At 47.6% G+C, this 7,863-nt stretch overlaps 2 long non-coding RNA genes across 2 annotated transcripts; both read left to right on the top strand.

Annotated features, from left to right (window-relative positions):
- The first annotated feature begins 498 nt into the window (after positions 1 to 498).
- On the top strand, positions 499 to 1,025 carry LOC114774241 (uncharacterized). The gene is made up of 3 exons (XR_003744769.1): positions 499 to 755; positions 825 to 913; positions 996 to 1,025. It is a non-coding gene; the product is annotated as an uncharacterized LOC114774241 (long non-coding RNA).
- An 11-nt stretch (positions 1,026 to 1,036) lies between these two features.
- LOC114774237 (uncharacterized) lies at positions 1,037 to 2,332 on the top strand. Its single transcript, XR_003744767.1, has 4 exons — positions 1,037 to 1,235; positions 1,392 to 1,530; positions 2,004 to 2,199; positions 2,312 to 2,332. It is a non-coding gene; the product is annotated as an uncharacterized LOC114774237 (long non-coding RNA).
- Positions 2,333 to 7,863: the final 5,531 nt, after the last annotated feature.

Here is a 7,863-nt window from a genome sequence, read left to right as displayed (position 1 = left end):
TTACCACCGGTATGGAATATGGTATTAAACAATATCCAATAATTTAATATCTAACAATCTATAATTTCACACATATAAAGAATGAATATTGCAACCAGCAAATAAAAATTTGAATCTTATAACAAGAATCAATTTAGAATCAGTATAAGATTGAGTGGAATAAATTATTGTGTCATTATCATCAAATTTATACATTGGGGACTAAAGACAGAGGCAATTTTTTTATTAGTACAAATAATAATAATAAAAAAGATTGAGATGTTCTTTAGTTGTACAAAATATTTGTGCATGGATCATATGGAGCTCAGAGACTAGAGTTAATGTTTTCACTGCGAGGGCCACAGTTGTGACAGGGACTAACTTTAGCCCTGCTATTGTTACCTCTGTCACATACGACACATACCAGTAGACAAAGGAGCCGTGTGTGTGTGTGTGTGTGTGTGTGTGTGTGTGTGTGTGCAAACCATTGAACTGTGGCATTGAAGAGCACAGCATTACGGCAAGATGGCAAATATTCAGAACTGACACATGCAACTGATTGAAACAGAACTCTGACTACTCACCATCTTGCCATTATGTTGTGTTCTGGCACGTTTGTCGTCTTCATTTCCAGAATTGGGCATTATCTTACCTGCAGCTTTGCGATTGGCTAGAAGAGGAATTAATCTGATTGGTGGATGTGCAAGCAAATCTTTTTCTCATGGGGCTAGTCAAATTGGTGATTTGTATGCACGAGTTTGAATTTGCACTAGCAGGTTGGTATTTCCAATCCTGCTTGGATTCTTGTATGCAGTTTTGAGATTTTTTTTTTCTTCCCCCATCAGCTAGAGCAATGTCTAGGAGGTGATTTGGCAGCTAATGGATCCTTCGTTCCAAGATTGGGCAGTGAGGACAAATGACTGGTCGGTGGATGGTGAGTTTTTTTTTCTTCTTTTTCTGAAAGAGCAATGTCCAGGACTGTGATTTGGACACTAAAAACAATTTTTTTTCATCAGGTGGGGCAAGGTCAAGGAGGCAGACATAGGAACTAATGGCACCTTCATTAAAAGATTGATAACTGATCATGACTAGTTGGCTGGTGGATGTCTGGACATGAACAAACACCTGCAGGTGAGGATTTTCTTTTGTTCCTTCAGGTGGAGCAATGTCCAAGAGGCGTATATAGGTCCTAATGGCACTTTCATTCCATGACTGGATGTTGAGGACAACTAACTGGATGTCAACCAACACTGGAGGTGAGCGTTACTTTTGCTTCTTCAGATGAAAATGTCCAGGAACCGTATATAATAACATCTTCGTTCCAAAATTGGACACTGAACACATCTGACTGGCCGTTGAATGTCTGAACATCAACCAACACTGCAGATGAGTGTTTTCTTTGGTTTCTTCAGGTGGAGCAAAATCCAGGAGGCGGACATTAGCGCTAATGCTCCCTTCGTTTCAAGGATGTAAAATTAAGACAACTGAGTGGCTGGTGGATGTCTGTATGTCAACCAACACTGCAGGCGAACCTCTTTTATGCCCATTAGGGTGAGTGTTAGAGTTATCCATCTTATCCAACACTTATAAACCAGAGAGATATGACACGAAGCAGTTGAGCTCTTTTTACTTGCAAGGAGAGCGATCAGAGACGATCATGCCTCCAAAAGCTCTGCCGTCTCTTCCGCTTCCTCTCTTTTTATTTAATAAAGGGCGGTACATTCATCACAGGATCACACCATATAAGCTTATAATTTGCATGTAGGGTTGTCTCTTGGTAGACGCTCCATCGCAAGGTCTTCTTGTTTTTTTGCTTCGCTGCGGCTGCAGGCCTCCTCTTATCAAGTCGCGGTCATTCTGTTCTGCAAACAACCTTTAGCCCACCAGTTTCTCATCCAAGAGACTAATGATTAAATATAGTGTGCATATTAAAAAGAATAATACAGTTTAATACATGTGAGATATAAATGTCAAAAAGGAAATTAAAGGTAATTGCATGATAACTTATAAACATTTTCCAACAGTGAGGAATGTCCAGGACTGCGATTTGGACAAAAAAAACAATTGATTGACTGTTCTGGATGTCAACCAGCACTGCAGGTGAGGGTTTTCATTTGTTCCTTCAGGTGGAACAATGTCTAGAAGGGCATGTAGGAGCTAATGCCGGCTTCATTCCATGATTGGACACTGACAGCAGCTGACTAGCCAATGACAATGCAGGTGAGTGTATCTAAAAGCTAATGGCACCTTCGTTCCAAGATTGGACAATGAACACAACTGACTGGTCACTGAATGACTGGACATCAACCAATGCTTCTTTTTTTTTCATTAGGTGGATCAAGGTCAAGGAGGCAGACATAGGAGCTAATGGCACTGTCATGATCTGGTCCGGCAGACCGAGTTTCATGTTCGTCCTGTGTAATGTTCCCTGATTGTTATCACCTGTGTATCATTGTATAAAACTATCCTGTTTGTGTCTCGTCGCCATCAGGTTTGGTGTTTGGTGATGTTCCCTTGTTGTGTGTATTATGTATTAAACCCCTGTCCTGTGACATCGTGCGTACGTGTCCTCCTTCCTCAATATTGTCCAGCCCACGTGACAGGCACCTTCATTAAAAGATTGATAACTGATCACAACTAGTTGGCTGGTGGATGTCTGGACATGAACACTGCAGCGTTATTTTCCATCAGATGGAGCAATGTCCAGGAGGTGTATATGGGAGCTAATGGCAACTTCATGCCACAATTGGACACTGAGGACAACTGATTGGCTGTTGGATGTCTAGATGTCAACCAAAACTGCATCTATGTGTCTTATTTTACGTCTTTCGGTGGGGAAATGTCCCGGAGCTGATTTGGCAGTTATTTGATCCTTCCTGCTATGATTGGACTTTGAGGACATTTACATTTACATTTACGGCATTTGGCAGACACCCTTATCCAGAGCAACTTACAACGTGCTTTCAAGTTACCATCAATGAAGAGATCTATTCCGGTTCACTAGGACCCCAACTATGAATACAATCTTTTTATTCACTCTGTTGTAGATTCTGTACACAAGTTCGACAATAAGAAAAGTTACAAGGTAATCTAAATATTCTTTAAAGAGGAAGGTCTTGAGCTGTCGTTTGATGAGTGTCTTCCTTTCAGAGATGGAGGGACCAGTTGAACAGTACTGGAGGCTCAGAGTATACAAGGTGCAGTGCGAGTTGTAATAAGGGCTGTGAGGTAGGATGGTGCCACTCCATGTTTGGCTTTGTAGGCCAGCATCAGTATTTTGAATCTGATGCGTGCAGCTACTGGGAGCCAGTGGAGGGAATGTAGCAGAGGGGAGGTATGGGAGAATTTTGGAAGGTTGAAGACCAGTCGTGCTGCTGCATTTTGTATGAGTTGTAGAGGTCAGATGGTACATAGTGGTAGACCAGCTAGAAGGGAGTTGCAGTAGTCCAGTCTTGAGATTGGATCTACATGAGCGGGAAAGATTGCTGATGTGAGTTGAGAAGGAGAGTTGGTTGTCTATTGTTACGCCAAGGTTGCAGGCTGTTGCAGAAGAAGACAGCTGTGAGTTGTCCAGGTAAATAGCAAGATGTGGTGAAGAATATTAGTTCAGGACAATTGACTGGCCGATGCATGTCTGAACATCAACCAACATTGTAGGTGATTGTGTTTTATTTTGATCCCTTTGGTTGGGCAATATCCAGGAGGCAGATATGGGAGCTAAAGCCTTCTTCATTTCAAAATTGGACAACTGCCTGGCTGGTGGATGTCTGGATGTCAACAAATACTGCAGGTATTTGCAACACTTTCTACTTTTTTCATCAGGTGGACAATGTCCAAGAATGTGGTTTGGCAATTAATGGTGCCTTCGGTAAATGAAGTGATTGTCAACACAGCACAGCACACAGTGACAGTGTGCTGGCAGTGTGACCAGCTCCCAGCAGCACAGTTGGCTTCTCGCCGGCTTCTGTGCTCCCTTCCCCTGTTAGCTTGTGGACGTGACAGACTGTCACAGCCCAAACCAAAAGCGCAGAGGTAAAAGGCAGAGGAAGAAGACCACGTGGATGAACTCAGCCAGTCAAATATCCCTGTGGACAGGGATAACACGGATGACGACAAGAGCGATGATGACGTGAGTTGGTGGCGATCGGTATCGGGATGGCCCCGCCCATTGCACCCGAATGCGATCGTTGAGAGGTCTGTGGGGACCCATGTGACTTCTGGTGTGAGGACAGCGAGTAAGTGATGGACAGCGAGGAGGAAGACAGTGACGTGGGGGTAAGCTAGTGGAAGAAGGTGACATGAAGTGCCCAGCCCCCTGTGGGAAGTACCCATGGTGCCTGGACAGCTTCGCAGAGGCAGCAGGTACATACCAACCCTTCCTAACATCCTGTGATGTGTACTTTGCTGCTCTCCTCTTGCTCTCAGAGGTGGACAAGATAACCACCATACTCGCGCATCTGAATGAGGCAGCGTGGGGCTGGGGTGCAGCCCTTTGGCAGCGGGGAGAGACAGACCAGATGGATTATCGGGACTTCCTGGCGCTACTGAGGTCGGAGTTTGATTGGTCAGAGCCCAATCCATGGATGAAATCCTGCCCCACCACCACACCCAGCACCATCCAGGATCCTGTACAGAAAGACTCCACAGTGTGGGACACAGCACTGACTGCTGGCGAGAGGGTAGCGCCTCCCGGGACCGGGTCCGGCTGCCTGGGCGGGGCAGGGAGTTGAGCTGGTAGCACTGCCAGCAGAAGGCACCACCCAGGGGTGCAGTAAGTGGTCGCCGCAGGGGCCAGGACTGCCTCCCTGCACGGGGCAGGGAGCAATGCAACAAGTGTCAGAGGGGACATGCGGAGACAAGGCCCGCACGTACCCAGAAGGGTCAGCCCTGACTTTTGTGTGAAGGTTGGAGGGACCAAGGCCACCATGTGGGATGACGTCTGGGAGCCAGCCAGAAGGTCCAGGTCCTCCGGTGGGAGGACACATCAGGGCAGGAGCTCTGTGGTTGCCGCCGCCCTCCCTGCCTCCTCCACAAATGTTACTGGTAGAGCTCCGAGGACTCTGTCAGGATTAGGTGCACCTGGATATGCACCTGGGACCAATCTGGAGGGCATTGTTATAAGGCGCTGTTGAGTCGGTGTCTGCCACATTTATGTGGACCGTACAACTTATTTTTGTGTACAGTTGTTTTTCAGTTCTGGCAATCACCACACTCCAGCATGTTTGTTTATGTTCTTCCCTTTTGTTTCCACTGTTTTTGGCCCTCATGCCATTTTCCTTTGTGTTTAATAAATAATTGTTTCCCAGTATGTCCCGCCTCTGCGCTTCCTTTCCCTGTCAGCTCGCAGACGTGACAGCGTGTGCCGATTGCCAGAACTGAAAACAACACTATACATGGGTTGTACGGTACACATAAAAATGTTGCAGCCCCAACAACTCCTTTATAACCACCCTGCTGTCATGCAGATTGGTGCCAGGTGTGTCTCCAGGTGCACCCAGTTGTGACAGTTGCTATTAATCTGGTATGCATAAGAATGAACAATTAAACAGCTATAAAGTTACAGCAATAGTACCCCTTTTTAAACTAGGTAGTTCTCAAAAATATTATTATATATACATATAATATACATTTCTTCAACATGAAATGAAAATCATTAGCTTGTTACTATTAAAAATTTCTCAAATTTGTCCTTGAAACACAACAACTGTAAATGCAACCACATTAGATTAATATCCACATTAAGCACACCATGCAAAGTCCTTAATTGAAAATTCAACCACTTTTCACACCATAATAACATGACCTTTGTGGTAGAGCTCCTTCTGGTTTTGTCTGAAAATTACCACTTTAGCCCAGTCTAATCGCTGTTGCTTCTAGTGACTGTGTCGCTAATGTGTCATGCACTCTTCTCTACACCCTGTTTTTTTGATAATAGACTGAGGTGTTTCATCATGGGAATCGCTTTGACCAACTACAGAGGCTCCAATGAAACAGCATGTGTCGAAGACAGACCGGTTAAGCCGTGAAGGGTCCTGCCCCCTCCTTATTACTACAGCCGACCACCACCAACTCGTCATTCAAGAGAGGTTTCTTCCCATGTCCGTGCAAGGAGGGAAGAACACCTCACTCTGTTATCAAAGAACCATGGTGTAACCCAACGTTCTTTGTTCTGTGCTTCACTCTGGGAGTTATAACCAACTCCTGGATTGCACTGAATTGTGCGTAAAACTATGCTCTAAAATTCCCCGGACCCCAGCACCATGTGTGTCCTGCCACATCCACCCAGCAAATTCACACAAATGTGTGTGGCATAGCCCAGCTACCGGCAGCAAATCTCATGCACCAACACTCCTTGCAGTAGAGCCTAGAAAGTGGCCACGCTCCTCAACGAATGCACCCTCAGGCCGTTTTTGCATACATAACCCAGGGATATTGCTTCCACAATCCAAAAGGATAACCTCTGGCGCAACAAGGGTTTGGTACCACTGGAGCTGTTAACAGCCTGCATTTTACAACTCGCTTTGTAGTAGCTAGCACAAGAAGAAATGCAGTCTTAAGAGACTCAAAAAGGGTGGGATGTAAGGGCATCCAGCACCATGGACAGGTCCCTTAAAGGGACCAGCAGCCGCAACACTGGGAGTTGGAAGCATGCTCCCTGTCACGCCCGTGAGCTGACGGGGGAGAGAAGAGCAGAGACGGGACAGTCGGGAAAGGGATTTTATTATAAATAAACAATAAACACAAATAAACACCAGCATGGTGGCTGAAAAGGGAGATAAAGGGGGACAACATAAACCAACCCGCAGGCATGTGGCGATTGACAGAACTCAAAATATAAACACATACACGGTTGCCAAGTCAAGTTCACGAAAATGCCGTGGCTCCCGAAGGGGCAGAAATCCCTGGCTTTTAAATGCTGTCCGGATTGGGCACAGGTGATCAGTCCAGGTGCCATCAATCCTGACAGAGCCCCCCCTCCAAGGGCTACGTCCTCGGAGTCCCAGCAGTACCATCAGTGGAGGCGGCGGGGCGGACGCCTTCAACCACAGAGCTCCTGCCCTGTTGGGTCCTCCCACTGGTGGGCCGGACCCTTGGCTGGCTCCCCGGCATGGTCTGGCATGGCGGCCCCGGACCCTCTGACCTGCCCACAAAAATCAAGGCCGATCCCTCCAGGCACGTGCGGGCCCTGTCTCCGCAAGTCCCCTCTGACATGTCTTGCGTCCTTCCACTCGCGACGATCCTGGACGGGTGCCATGGGCAGAGCCATCCCGGCACCGACCGCCCAACCGGCGTCTTCCTCATCATAGTCCATGTCTACCTCGTACCCCTGGAAGTCACGTGGGTCTTCACGGACTTCGCGACGATGGTGGTCCCGAGCGTCGTCCACCCTGCTGGCATCCTGGACCCAGGGCGCGATCAACTCCCATGGGCAGCACTCTGGTCATTCAGGCTGGAGCCTGACCACCTCCTCGCTGGAGGAACGCCTCCGTTGTCGCTTCTCACACCCCTGGAAGTGACTTGGGTCCCCACGGACCTCGCGATGATCGTGGACGGGCGATCCTGGCTCGACATGGCAAAGATCATGGGGGTCGCATCCTCTGCGCTCGCTGCCCACGTCACTTCCTCACTGCTGCCGACGCCATCGTCTTCGCTCCACCGACTCACCCGCCGACGTTGTCGCTTCTGGGTCTCGCGGATTCTCCCGTGGGTGACGTCATCATGTGGCGCCACGCGCCATGGCTCATTGGGGAGAAAGCGTTCCACCAGAACGGGTGGCGCGTCTCTCCGCTGGCGTCTGCTTTCATTGCACCGGGCTGTGTCCTTCGCGGCACTTTTCCTCTGGACATTCGGGAAAGGGATTTTATAAATAAACAATAAACACCA

Source organism: Denticeps clupeoides, chromosome 2, assembly GCF_900700375.1.
Source record: "Denticeps clupeoides chromosome 2, fDenClu1.1, whole genome shotgun sequence".
Classification (NCBI taxonomy): domain Eukaryota; kingdom Metazoa; phylum Chordata; class Actinopteri; order Clupeiformes; family Denticipitidae; genus Denticeps; species Denticeps clupeoides.
This window is presented reverse-complemented; position numbering and strand designations above follow the sequence as displayed.